Source organism: Lytechinus pictus, chromosome 8 (assembly GCF_037042905.1).
Source record: "Lytechinus pictus isolate F3 Inbred chromosome 8, Lp3.0, whole genome shotgun sequence".
NCBI lineage: Eukaryota > Metazoa > Echinodermata > Echinoidea > Temnopleuroida > Toxopneustidae > Lytechinus > Lytechinus pictus.
In genome coordinates, this window is record NC_087252.1 from 24,327,365 (window position 1) to 24,343,036 (window position 15,672).

Below are 15,672 nucleotides of genomic sequence, written 5' to 3' on the forward strand. Positions count from 1 at the left end.
GGAAGATGTTTTAGGAGACAGGAAAATTATTCAGGAAGATGGAAAGGGGATGGTAGGGAGGAGAAAACGATCCAAGCTCAGTTAAAAATGTTGAATTCCTTGGATGAGGCTAATAACCTGTCTCTGTCAAACCGGATTTTGACATTTCGTCGTTGGTTTCCAGAAAACTTTAGTTTGAGTTCAAGGGCTGGATAAAAAAAAGTAGAGTAAAGAATTGAATAGAGAACTTTGGTCTATGCTAGTCTGGTAAATCAGACCGTACACTGTATAGAAGTTTTTCTTTGTGCACAATACATTCCCTGGTATCTGCTTTAAACCAGATTTAGTGGTGCAAAATAATTGATTTGATTTGAATTTACTTTTTCCTTGTTTTCATTTACAATTCATAATAATGCATACAAGTACATACATGTACAGCCTGATAAACAGAGAATAATTATAATTCATGAAAATATATTTAAATATGGTAAACAATATATAAATATGGTAAACAAAGAATGATTTGATTTATGTACAATGTACATGTACAGTAATGAAGTTGAAAACGTGAACATGACTAGAAAAATAACAGTAATGGATTGGATCGCTAATTCTGGGCTGTGAGAAAACAAAATCATTGTATCATAAATTTACATTATGTATTTAGTGTGCATATTCTCCTACATTAAAATGTCAAATAAACCGAAATGATTCATTGTTTATCATGTATACATGTATGTACTGTACATGTACATGTACATGGTAGAAAGCAGTATGTAATCCTTGAATTAGTCTAGTGAAAATGGGATTTAAAAAAATTATGTGTTTATTTAGTATTCAATCACATGTATACAGTACAATCACAATATTTACAAGTAATTGAACATTATTTGAAACTGTTCAAAAGTAGTAAACATCACAAAAACAAAGGAATAAAAAATTGATTTCGAGCATTAATACTTGGTGTATTCTGTGTACATCGCATTGAAACATTTTACAGGAAAATATTTTGGATGACTTTGTTTTTATTTTTCTCCCCAAAACACCAATTATAAATACATGTACACTGCCTTGCAGCCTTCCGGAATATAGTATGTACAGTATAGGCAGGATATTACATGCAAAAAAAAAAAATGAATTTTCAGGGAAAATACCTAATGTACTTTGAATTTTGGGAAATGACTGCCCCCAATGTACATGTATCTGTGCCCGATATACTAAAACTGATTTTTTTTTTTTAATTGTTTTTTTTCTATAATTTTGGTACCGGTACATTTTGTTTGCATCCATGGGCATTATACGTATGTACATGTACAATTTATATTTATCCAATCATTTGGAATCGCTTGACACGTACATGTACACTCTGTAATTTGTTACTTGATTCTGAATTAATATTTTATCATTGTGACAACCGTTCCAGTCTTCTGTTATAGTAGGGTGATGTATGGTCGGTCTGTGTTAATTGATTATGAACCCAGAACTATTGAAGGTCTTTATGAGGTCGCTCTCATTACGCTTTCTAAAACTAGCTTACTGGAAACCGATTCAGGAAACCAGTTTGGAAGTTTGTTTTGCTAGCGTTCCCACCTGATCACACGAAAGTGGTTTTCAAAATCTCTTCGGGTATTAAAATCAATCTTGTTTTGCCATGGAAACGCTCTCAGTGGGGTGACATGTTTCACGTGAAATTCGAAAACGCAGCGTAGGCATTACACATCTGTCGTGCGGAGTAGTGCCCTCAAATGTGCGAAGATCGCTTCCCGACGAATGGTTGTGTCTTCAATACGCTATAAAAACCAGTTTAACGAGGCAAAGCGATCTTGAAAACTACATCGCGTGGTGGTTTTCTAAACCAGTTTGGAAGATCGCTTCCAAGATCGCTCCGACTGTTCTCACTACACGTTAAACTAGTTTCCACTAAACTAGTTTCCAGTAAACTAGTTTTAGGAAGGTAGTGAGAACGGTGTTTATGTGGTTTATACAGACCCTCTTGTCTGGACTTGAATTTCCTTTGAACGGTTTCCCTCCATAGTCACATACACACACAAAAATATTTTTTCGATCATGTCTGAAATAAAAGTACGAGGAAAAACATTTTGAGGAAGAAGTAGAAAATTAGTCACAGCCGAATGCTGATGATAAAGGCATGGCATCTTGTACATTAGTTTTGATCAAAACCTCCCTCCATTTCGGAGTTCAGATACTATAGTGGAGGACAAAATATTTTACCTAAATTTTGAATGTGCATGCATCTTTTTTCTGGGTGGGGGGGGGGGGGGGAGGACACCCTTCTTGCATTGGCAAGGTTAGGTCAGTTGATCAGGATACAAGTACCGTATTAAACATTTTAAATTTGATGTTGAAGGTCTGGGGTTCAAATCCTACCGCAGTGTTCCTTTGTCAAGTCGTCTGTCTGCGTTTGCCACTCTCCACCCAGGGGTATGTTATTGGAACATGCGATGCTTGAGTGCCACTGAGGACTTGGTCTGCTTGTAATCTACTACTAGTATATTTTCCATGTGAGCGTTATAATGTGCCCTTTGCAAGTGGCCATCTCATGTTCTCTCTACAGGTCTAGGGCATGTTTCTTGAAACATCTTGTTTACGATTTTCACCGATTGATTGGCTCTGAGCCAATCAGATGCATGGATTTCAGAAGCTAATGTCATTGAAAAATCATTATTTGTTTCATGAAATGCTTCCTCGTTGTCGGCCTACCACTTTAGCCTCCATGTACAAGTAATCTACATGTATATGGAGAGTTTTTTTTTGGATATAGCAAAGTGGAATGATGCAATATTTTTGTCAGTCTTTGCATTATTAATCCATAACTACACGTACAAACTTCATGTTTGATAGAGTAACTGCAACTTCCAGTAGCCAGAGTGTTAAAAATAATCATTATAGTCTGTGGTCCAGACTATCAGATCTGTTGATCACCCATAACAATAGATCGAAATCCATTGACGGATTTTCAATAGTGGAGCTAGTCCATCCATATCTCATTGTATGCAAGAGTGTGGAGGTGTGTTTTTTTGGACTTTAGACTTGAGTTATATGTGTAGTCTGTCGCCACAGACTCTAAATAAATTTACACTTGAATACCATATGAACTTTATAAATTAGGTTTTATGAGTGTATATTTAAAGGTAAAATAAAGTAGTTGGAGCAAACAATTATTTAATGAGAAAATCTTTTAAAGGTTTAAAAGGTTCATGCTCACAACATTAACATGCATCTGACCAATGTACCGGTAAACTTATCTTTGTGATATCATGAAATTTAGCTGAGCACCGATAATTCTGATCATCACTAAACACAGAAAGGCATATGTGGGACAGTGTGTTAATATCGCTTGGAAAAATACCTGACATTTGATGGAATTCTGTGCATATTTTGCTCATTTCTCAGCAATTATGCATTTTCTTCCAGAGCCATTTGGCATATATATATATAGGCCTACAGTATTTTTTATTTATACATACAAACACTTGGTGGTATAAATTTCATTGGATTCTGTTCGAACTCGTTTTGAGGTCGTTACCACAAGTATTTATCTTTAAGGGGCCTACATACTTGCAGGGTGTTCAAGTGTTCAAATTTTACGTGGTTTACCATATTGACATTATAACTAGGCCAGGTTATAAACATTCAATTTTTTTTTTTGCTTTTTTTTTTTAATTACAACTCACTCAAAACTCTTGTAAAGTATTACAGAATAAAACTCACAAGAAAAAAATATGCCTGTGTGGAATAGATCATAATTCAACTCCAAAATCAGACAATTCTGAATGCTAAACTACTACATGTGTAATACTGTACTTGTTGCAATGACAGGCAGTCCTTTGGCATGCTTGCAAGTTTTTGATACTTGCACATTACATTTGATTTGATTTGATTTGATTTGATTTTACATATTTCACAAGTACAAACAAAATTATGAAACAATATCAGAAAACTTATGAGAATACAAATCAGACAAGGCATAACAATTAATTCAAATTAAAGAAAATAGCGATTTGGAATTAAAAACAATTTAAAAGAGTGAAATATGAGGGAACCTACCTGTTGGTAGGCACCTTATAATGTATAAAAAGCCTACAGAAAATAGGCCTAAATGTAGGAGTCTCCGCCTTTGCACACTAAAAATAGCCTGGGTAACTGGTGCATGCATTGTCTTGATATGCAGACCTTTTTTTTCATCAAAATGTCCCGTGACCAATGTTGTGTGGACATGTTTTATTTTGGGCCATTTTCAAAGAGTTTGAATGATGAGACTACTGGTATGTACTTGAACCAGCTGAAGCTCTCCTTTCATAACAATAGGGGTGGGCGGGGTCACACCTTACATGTATTTCCAACTGACAAACAACTCATAACTGAAGTCAATGACATGGGGCCCTTTGCAGAAAGAGTTGCAGTCAAAATCAAACGCAACCTGATTTTTAACCAATCAAAAGCAAGCATTTATAATGTACATGTAGGACTTGCATTTGATATTTGGACTTGTGTTTTTTATAACGGAACTCTTCTTGCAATGGTCCCATGACGTGTAACATAGGGGCAAAAGGGAAGGGGGGGGGGTGTAGGGTGGAGAGGGGAGCGAGGTACATGTAGGTAGGGGAGAGAGAAGGGAAGGGGAGGGATGGGGGAGAGATGGATATCATACATGTAGAATAGCTGTCAACTCGAATGTAGTTGTTATGGAATTGTACCATTCAATAGCTCTCCTTTGTAATAATTTTTTACTTCAATGGCAAAAAGAAGCTGCTGAAAACTGCTTATCTAATAAAATTAGAAAGTCAAAAGGGGCCTAAGCTTTCGATCCTAGCAGAATCTTTGTCGGAGGCAAAATGACCAATGACCATTTTTTACTTCAACGTAAAAAAATAGTCCAAACCTCATCTAGGGCCTATTCAGATTGAGACTGCATTATCAGCAAGTGTCTTCACTGTATTAATCTTGTCACTATTGCTACCTCAGATTTCACATATGTTGGCCCACCCTCTACAGTATGTCTGGCGATTGTTCATTAATGATTAGTAGTGATCACTCTCCACCTTAAATCTTGTTTTGTCATCACTCACTGGTCTGAGTGGCTTCCTATGGGGGCTGGTGCCCTTCTATGCTAGAGCTCCTGTGAGTTCTGAGCCGATACGGGCTTGCCCCTTGAATTGTCAGTGAACGGAGCAGCAGGTAGGAGGGCACCAGCCCCCACCAGGATCTACATGTAGCTAGGAATTCCGATGGGTGATGCAAAACTGTTCTCTTTGAAATAATGTACTTGGTTGTATTTGTTAAGATCTCTTTTTTATTTGTTTATATTTGTTGTTGTTTGTATATATCCAAAGGAACTGTTGCTGAGCTAGCGCCATGAGCGTATCTGGACGGTATGTGCGCTCAATAAGATACCACAATTATTATTATTTTATCAGGAGGGGGGGGGGGACACCACATCCCCATTATTTTCAAATTTTGTACAGCAACCTATGGGAGAGGGACATCTGGGGTCTCTTTCAAAAACTTGTTAGACGGTACAACAGTTTAATTAGAGCCTAGATGCTTCTGAAATCCTCAAAACTGATTGGCTGATACTATTAGTAAATTTGTTGTAGAAATTGTGCATTCGTTATTTAATATGACAATTCTAAAATATGAAACACACTCCTGGTCCCCCCTAGATGGATAAAAAAATATCAAGTTTAAGTTTTGAAATTTATTGATCAAAATCCACAATTATTGGATCATTCTCAATTTTGACTGTAAACACTTTTATGAACAATTACATGTACATGTACAGTGAAACACAAAATTAAAATCAATTACAAAAACAAATTTAGAGAGAGAGAGAGAGAGAGATGTATTCATGTAGAATATATTGGGCCCTTTTTTTTTTACAGATATATTGTAATAGTTTTTTAAAGAAACGTGTTGTGAACCATTATGTGAACTATATCATGAGATCACTGCTTTATGCCTGTGAATATTGCACAATAATGAATGGAAATGTCACAATCTTTATAGGGACACCCCCATTTTCATTTTGAAATACATGAGAGTTCTTTCATTTTGCTGTCACCCTGAAATTTTTTGTGACTAGTTTTAATAATGAATGAAATTCTAGTGTTCAAAGAGACACAATTAAAAGTGTGTACATGTATGTACATGTATGTACATGTACTGTATAGTACAAATATTTGTAAAAATTCCCCTTTCTAATGCATATTCTGCCTTGCAGCCTGACCAGGGTAGCTTTTAATACAAAAGAGTAAAGAGGGGATGATATGCAGTGCTCAAAAATAGAATATTGCATACATGTTTTATAATTGATTTTTTTAATATGTGATTGTCTCTTTGAAACAATATTGTGATACTGTACAAGTAACAGTACTGTACATGTACATATTTTGTAGGCCTATGTTTTTTTTGTTTTGCAATCCAATAGAGCCTGTTGTAGTCTTATACTGCAGACGCTACATGTATAAATGTTGATTAGCTTCTCTGCATACATCATACAGCCACAATTCTACAACTGAGGGTCATGAAGATTTGGCATTATTTATTCATAGCTAGTATTATTGGGTATTTTCATGACTGTGCACTCTGAGTGTTGTCTTTGAAAAGCAGAAATCAATAACTTTTAGTCTACATCATTGAATGCCCCTATACATGTAAAGTCTCCTTTCATACAATTTCACAGAAACATGTAGAGGGGAGAGGAGGGGGGGGGGTTTAAAGGGAAGATTCGATGCTACCATGATAAAATTAGTGGTCAGGACCTGAAATAGTTTAATTTGGCCTGTGGGGTACATGTACAGTAGTTTGTTGTGCAAACCCTTTTATACTCAAGGAAAGAGGTCTAAATATGTAGTCTACGGTCCCTGCCAATTGAATTGTGTACAGGAGGCCCTTCATTGCCCTGAAATTGTATCAACAGCAAGTTGTATTTGTGCTATTCTTGTGTAAAGACCTACTTGTTGATCAAAGTTCCAAGCAGACTAGGGGTGGGGGCACTTTACACATGCACATCATGGTTTTGGACAATTTAGGGTCAACGGGGGGGGGGGGGGGGGGGGGGGGGGGGAGGGGGGAGGGATGTGCCCCTCTTACCCCCGGATCTGCACCAGTATACAAAGAATCCTCTCACTTCATAATAAACATGGGAAAGTCTTTTCTCAGATAGTAATCAGGTCTGAGTGCACAGACTATTCAAATTCAGCAGCAAAGGTCAGAATTGACAGGCAAATGTAATTTATTCTCCCTTCCAGGTGTTATTCTATAATTTACCCCAACCCATATTTTTTTTTTTACTAAAGGCCAAGTGATGTACATGTAGGCCTACATGTGCATGTACATTGTGTCCTCATGAATACATGTACATGATAAATTGGATTCTGATTAAACTACATGTATATCTATAGTACTATAAAAATTGAAGTATTTTTTTCTTCAGATCATGTACATGTAATATGATAACAAAAAAATGAGAATTTATTTTATTGTGATTCTTTTTGGCATACAGATACAGTACATTATGCTTGTGTCTGATAATTTGTAAGAATGCATAACTTTTAATATTTTACATCAATCTGTGTGCTTTTGATTTTTTGAGTACTGCACATGTTTTCTCACAATCAACTTGAGTTAAAGTGGACTTTTGTCTTTAAATTCCATACATATAGTATGGTACCTAATATAATAGTAGTGGATCTCATCACACCCAAACTGGACTCTCTGTAAATACATGTACATGTAGGCATGCTATCACATTCTAACTTGTGTTTGAATAGGTTGAAAGCCCCCCCCCCCCTAAAAAAATGGACTGATGAAAAAAAAAAGTGGATGTTAGCAGTTATTAGTTTACAAGTACAGTACATCCCAAGTGCACACTTCTGGACCATATTAAAAAACCTCAATAGGTCTAGTTAATGGGCCATACAGGTACAAAATGATTGCTTGACTTTAAAGATTTTTATGTGTACAGATACAGTATGTGCCTTGGTCATGATCAAGTTGCATTTGATTATTTTAATCGTGGCAACTCTTTGTGGAATGTGCCGAAATCCGTAGGTTGGGGATCTCCTGGTCAGAGTTTGATTCCATAGTGTCCTGAGGCCTATGTCTTCTGAATCACTGTACAGTATGTTTCCGCCCTCAAACTAATTGTTAGATGTAGGGCATAGGGTGTTAAGAGTCAAGGTCTACTAAAAATTGTGAAGGCCAAGGTGACTGTCCAAAATACTCCACAGGGAGTGGAAACTGTACATTGTTGTAGTACTTGCTTTTCAGTGTGAACATGCTTCTCTCCAGTACCATGTAGACTTAAAATGTACAGTGCCTTTGCAGAGTATTCTCCTTCTAGACACCCATAACCCTCTCCATCCACCATCCCCAGGGAGTGGAGGATGGACAATGTGAAACATTTGCTTTTCAGTGTGAACATGTTTTCCCACTTGACCCTGTAGACCTACAACACTATTGCACAGCCTTTTCATTCCAGACACTGTCCAACCCTCTCCATCAATCTTCCTCAGGGAGTGGAGAATGAAATTAAATTAAAACATGCTTGCTTTTTTAGTGTGAACATGCTTCCCTCCTTGACCCTGTAGACCTACCTACAGTGCCATTGCAGAGCTTAACCCTCTCCATCAACCCTCCCCAGGGAGTGGTGAATGACCATTAGTTGTGTGCTTACTTTTTAGTGTGAACATGCTTCCCTCCTTGACCCTTTTAGACCTACCTACAGCACCCTTGCAGAGCCTTATCCTCCCAGACACCCTCCAACCCGCTACATCAATCATCACCCAAGAGCTGCGTTCAGCTCAAGAGCTCTGCAGGATTTGATGAAACGTCATTTTACATGTAACCAATGATATATCACCAGAGCTTGTGAAAACTATAGTTACATGTACACTGTCATATATTTTGACCATTGCAGACCTCTTGAACTATTCATTGCAATAATTTTCTGAAGTCAATAACAGGTATTAATCAAAATATTTCAAACATAGTCATAGACCATACAAGTACAACAGAAAGTACAATAAATGACCAAAGTATTAGAGAACAATGATATAAAAATAAACTTGTTACCTGTGGAAAGAAGAGCAATATAATGTTATTGTACTTTTTATAGGGTGGGATTTATTATATTGCTATTTTAGAGAAGTGGATAATTGAGAATTCACTGTCATTAACTTTTAGTCTGCTATTACGATATACTGTTGTAAAGTTGCTGCAGACAAATTAATGAATATGCTCTGTTCTATGATAATAGGTTTGTACATACACCGCTCTCTGCATTTCACTTTGTACACCTCTGCCATATGGCTCTATTAAAGCCTGGCATGGAGACTAGTGCAGTTGGGTGGTTACTCCAGCAGTAGGGCAGCAGCTCATAAACATGCGTGGGTGTCAATACTCAATGACTGCCAGGCTCCCAGGGTAAACCCAGTATGCAAATAGAGATGGTAATCACATGCAAATGACATGCAAATCAGTCAAGCGGCAAACCTGGTTAGTCCGCTCGAGCAAGCCCGTGTTGTTGACATCAGCAGGGCCCAGCCAATGGGGGCTAAGTAAGCTCAGGTCACTGCACGCCCCCTTATGGCAACCGTCCCCTGATTGGCCGGGTGGGTGATGATGTCATCAGACTTGCCTGGGTCAATGAAAGCCCCGCCCATCCTTCACAAGCCTTCTACTCCGGATTACTATAGACTCCTGTGCATGAGTGAAGTCTGCAGCTCTTGCTCTGTCGCTCTCTCTACTCTAATGCAAAGCCTATGAAACGCCACAGCAAGGTCATAGGACTACTACTATTGTAAATGTTCGTTCTTGCCTGGCTGGACTACGGGGCCTTTAACTGCTCTGTAAAAGTAACTGCGCCAACTCGGCACACTGGCGTTGTGTTGTGGGAAAAAGAAAAAACACAGGAGATTTTTGCTTCAGTGATCAATTGTTTGCCCTTATAAACTACTGCCACAGCAAGGATACCATTATGTCGCCAGTAAGCTGACTTTCATTCTTTTGCTTTTGCTTCAAAGTTGTCAAACGAGCTTTGTATTTTATTGTTTGTTGTGCTAATTTTGATTAATTAATTGCCATTCATTATTGGTCTGCCATGATTTTATGTTCTTTTCATTACCCTTTAATTTGATTTCAAGTGAATTGAAATCCTATACTAGATAGCCCTATAGTCTATGCCTGGCTAGTCATACGGCATGTTGCATACCTCTTTTTATTTGATCGTTTATGAATAATATCAATTTTTAAAATTTTTTTTAATACAAGCATTAAATGGTCAGTCCTTTTATTACCATATAAATTTTCTCCTGTTGCTGAAACATATATATGTAAGACTAGTATGCCTAGATCTATTGAAACCTTGGCCCTGTCAATTGATTTCAAAGTGAAAATAGGTCATTTCCATCTGGGGTCATTGTCTACTAAATAATATCCTGTCAACTAGTTAATAGTGTAACAATGAATGGATTATGTATCTTTTGATCAAGTTTATTCCTTGAATATCACACCTAGCGATGTGTTAAAAATAGATATTGAAAACAAGTGTTTTTGTTTATGTTATGTGCATTACAAAACCAATCCTTCAGTAGTGCTGATATGAAATTTCATCATCTGCATTTTCAATTTTTTTTTCCTCTCCCTTTTTTGTCATTTCCACCAGTCCAGATGTTTCTTTAAAAGTGTAAAAACTGTTAAATCCTGAACTACCTTCAATTTTATTTCATATTCACATTCTTTGGTAAATGATTTTATACACATTGTCAAAAAAATGAAAGAGAAACAGAGAGGGAGGAGGGGGGTTAGAAAATTTGATTGAAAGTATGTTATTTGAACCAAAATTGAAAAATGAAAGAGAAACAGAGAGGGAGGAGGGGGGTTAGAAAATTTGATTGAAAGTATGTTATTTGTACCAAAACTGAATTCATTTAAAAAATCTTATTTTGATGCATCTGTAAAAAATAAAAATTAAGTAAAAAAAAAAAAGATTTACTAGTATACAAATCTTCATATTTCATTCAATTTCCCTACATCTTTTGTTGTTATTTTAAATGAAATTGAAAACATTTATAGTTTATTCATCTGAAAGGTCTTGATCAAGATTTTCTTATTACAAAAATAAAAGAAAAACAACCTAGAATTTGTTTGTACATGTACAGTGTATATATACATGTAAGTGCAAGATTAAAAAGAATGAAAAAAAAAAGGCATTGAATTAATATACCATCATAGTTCTTATTTCTCATTATTGGAAGGTGAGATGCTAATACATACATGTATGTACTCAACTTCCTCTTTTAAAGGTCAAGTCCACCCCAGAAAAATGTCGATTTGAATCAATAGAGAAAAATCCAACAAGAATAACATTGAAAATTTCATCAAAATCGGATGTAAAATAAGAAAGTTATGACATCTTAAAGTTTCGCTTATTTTTCACAAAACAGTTATGTGCACAACTCCGCAACACATAAATGAGAGTCGGTGATGTCCTCCACTCACTATTTCTTTTGTTTTTTATTGTTTGAATTATACAATATTTCAATTTTTACATATTTCACAATAAGGACCAGTTTTACTGAACCATGAAGTGTTAGAACAATTGTAATTCCCCATGTTCGTGGAGGAAGAAAACTTATTTCACCTTCCAATGAGGAGAAAATTAAGATATTTCACATAATACTAGAATACAAAATAAATTGTGAGTGAGTGATGTCATCATTCCACTCATTTGCACACCGACCAGGATGTGCATATAACTCTTTTGTGAAATATAGCAAAACTTTAAAATGTCATAACTTTCCTATTTTACATCTGATTTTGATGAAATCTTCAGTGTTATTCTTGTTGGATTTTTCTCTATTTGTTCAAATCAACTTTTTGTTGGGGTGGACTTGTCCTTTAAAGTAGATGGTCAAAGAAGAATAGAAAAAGCGGCTTCATATTCCTCAAAGATTTGATCATTAAAACACAAGTGCTATTGTATTAAGTGAAAGATCAAAAGAAATTGAGTATGCCATTGACGTGATGGATATAGTATCATCAAAATATTAATCATAAACAATTTTATATTTCTTAGGATCAAAGACCTGCAATTATTTTTAAAAAGATTGTAATAACAAATTAACAAACTCTCCCACAAAATACAATTTATTGGACATTCCAAGAAATATAGACTCATTTACATTTAAATAGAAGCTTTGAAGCTATAAAAAGTAAAAGTATAACATCCAAAAAATAAACATTATCCCCACAAAGCATAAACTGTTTTAATGTTTGGTCATTCCAAAGTGAGAAAATATAAATCAAAGACATGGCCAAACTAAAATCACCATATACCTTGTATTCATTTACAGATTGAAAAGGAAATGAGAAATATACATTTATGGAAACATATAAATCTTTCTGTCAAAAGCATGTCTGACATTTAGTTGATACCTTCTTTTTTTTTACATGCTCCCACTCCTTAACTCGTTAAGTTTATATTTCAGTGTGGAGAGTAATCCTTATGAAATATGTATGGATATATTTTATCTTTTGTACAGTTTAATAATCGCCATCTTGTGAGATTTGTTTTTTGTTGTTGTGATATTGCCTTTCAAGATATGGAGATATTTTAATGATGTGATTTGGTTTGTTTTGGACTGTTCCTTTTCCCCAAATTATAAATTTTTACAAATATGCAAGTAAATTTGAAACACAGCCTCTCATGTAAACTTAAATGACAAGTCCACCCTAACGAAAAGTTGATTTGAACAAAAAGAAAAATCCAACAAGCATACAGTAGCACTGAACATTTCATCAAGATTGGATTTAATAAAATAAAAAGACAGTTATGACATTTAAAGTTTTGCTTAATTTCACAAAACAGTTATATGCACATCCTGGTCGGTATGCAAATGAGAATGATGATGTCATCCACTCTATTTCTTTTTGTATTTCATTATATGAAATATTTTAATTTTCTCCTTATTGTCAAGTGAAAGAGCAATTAATTCCTCCCTGAACAAGTGGATTTAGCATTGTTTGATACTATATGGTACAGTCAAGTTGGTCCTTATTGTCAAATCTGTAAAAAATGAAATATTGTATTAAAAAAATTAAAAACATAAGAAATAGTGAGTGAGGGACATCATCGACTGTCTCATTTGCATGTCACTGAGTTGTACATATCACTGTTTTGTAAAAAATAAGCGAAACTTTACAAAATATCATAACTTTCTTATTTTACATCCGATTTTGATGAAATTTTCAGCATTGTACTACATGGATTTTTCTCCATTTATTCAAATCAACATTTTTCTGGGGAGGACCTGTCCCATGAAATAAAAAACAATATTCACAGAATATCTATGCCAAATACATGAAGAACTTTTGGGAATTGGAAATACACCATTTCAGCTTATACTTTGATAGTATTTCCAGTATTTGATGTCGGCATATTTGTATTTCTTTTGTATTTATAATAAAATGAAATGAATCCAAAGGAAATGATAATTTTGATTTTTGTTCTTTTCTCAATTTCAACACTAGTATTTCCTGACATTCAAAAAGTCATTTTATCATTGAAATAACATAGTAAATAACATGTTTAGATAAAACATTCTAAAAATGTGTTCTAGAAATATGGGATCATTAATTATATACAAAGTCTATTGCCCAAGTAATTTTGATGAATATGGCATAGGTTTTCCAAAGTTGCAATTAAATCATATTGTGTCCCAAGATTCTATTAAAATGAATTGTTTTGCCCAACTCACCAAGAAACATAAAAAGAAATTGCATGAAGAAAAAAACAATTGAAAATAAAACAATATTATTAAAGCAAAGGAAAGTGGAAGGGGTAGGAAAAAATAAGGAGGGTTGCAAGTTATGAAAAATAGGCATTAGATAAAACAAAGACTTCAAGAAAGATTGTAGCTGTTCTTTTATATTGTGTTTATTCAGATAAATATTGGCTAAAAAGTCTGTTTTCAGCAAGGTCATGAACAAATTCAAACAAATAGAGAAGGAATATAGAATTAGAGTGAAGACCAAAAAAAAAGGCATATTGGTTTCCAGGTGATATGTTCCAATTATAAGGATAAAATAAGGTAATTAAACTTAAAGATAATCTTTTGTATAATTCAAAATACCATTATCACATTTTGATGACTTTTAATCTACTTTCTGCTAGAGTTCTAGCTATTTAAAAAACAAAAAATATGAAAGAATCCCTTTTTCCATGCAAGCAATAAAAATGAAGAATATCGATCAGTATATTGAAGTATTTAGAATACTTTGAAATATTTCTTTACTATGAATTGCATTTTTTTTACATTCTATTCAAAATGGGATATGGATATCTTTTTACCTGATAATTGCAAAAAAATGAAAAGAAAAGAGAGTTCTACTGAGGGAAGGCAGATGTTACAAGTTTTACAGTTTGTGAAAATTAATGGATGTTGTATAAAAAAGCTTTAAAGGGGAATCCAGCCTTGGCCATTAAATGTTGTGTTGGGAAGGAGAGAAATAAATTAAACAGAATGGTGAAAGTTTGAAAGAAATCGGACAAGCAATAAGAAAGTTATAGCTGCTTTGAAATTGAGATCACTAATACTATGTAGATTTCAAATTGGCAACTGGGTAAGTAAATTATGACAAGGGGCAAGGACAACTTTCTCATAGGCCATGTACTTTATTATCAGGGATTTGTGGTTTTCTCCTAAGTACCCATTCCCCTGAGGCAGTAATCTAAATATAATCCTGGTAGTATATTGTTTTATGTCCTCATGAAAGAAAAATATAATTTGAAATAAAACTTTTGGGAAAAATGACATTTTAGCCATAATATGTATTGGAGTACATGGAAGAGTAGTCCTTGCCTTACATCACTATGACATCCCATATGCAGCCAATTTTAAGTCTCCATGGGTACAGTGATTACCAATATTTATAACTTTAAAAAATTCATAACTTTCTTGTTGTTTGTCCAATATTGTTCAAACTTTCACCTATCAACTTGTCTGATTTTTCTTTTTCTAACAAAAACAAGTTTTTATTTGGGTTGGATTCCCCTTTAATATACATGTATATATCCACTTTTAATGCCATTTGCCCTTCCCCCCCAAAACACATGATGACATACATGTATTCACATTGATAAATTAAAGTATTCACATTATTTGTTTATTAGAACAACCACAATTGTTAGGGGTTGTAGATTTGAAAATAAGGAAAACAAAAGTAAAAATCATAAATCAACGTTTTTTTCAATACAGGGTCATATACATGTACGTTGCAAGGACTTAATTACAATAGACAGAAATGTTTGAAGATCATAATATATTTGCTTGTAAAACGAACCATTTCTTATACAAGAATGTCCATATTTTAATTTCTTTTACACTATAAAATTAATCTACAATAAATGACAATTCAAAGAGATACATGTACCTTGTCCAAAGGACACTAAAATTGAATTTCTGTTTTACCAAAGTGCTGATTGTTATCAAAATGGATAGTGCTAGTTATTGAAAGGACAAGATTTTTTAAAAATATATATTTTTGAAAAAATGTAGTGTTACTATATTGTGCCATTCTAAAGGTATATGTATCTATTCACATTTTAGTAGATTAATATATAGCTAGGTCCCAACTGATGATCTATAAAATTGAAAAGAATATAAGTTG

General features: G+C 34.4%; 1 protein-coding gene across 1 annotated transcript in view; it reads left to right on the forward strand.

The window, feature by feature from the left end:
- Positions 1-9,694: 9,694 nt before the first annotated feature.
- LOC135155116 (protein capicua homolog) overlaps positions 9,695-15,672 on the forward strand; it is a 63,848-nt gene continuing 57,870 nt past the window's right edge. Inside the window, exon 1 of the mRNA XM_064103819.1 lies at positions 9,695-9,988. The gene's annotated coding sequence lies outside the window, so the exon portion shown is untranslated. The remainder of the gene's footprint in view (positions 9,989-15,672) is intronic.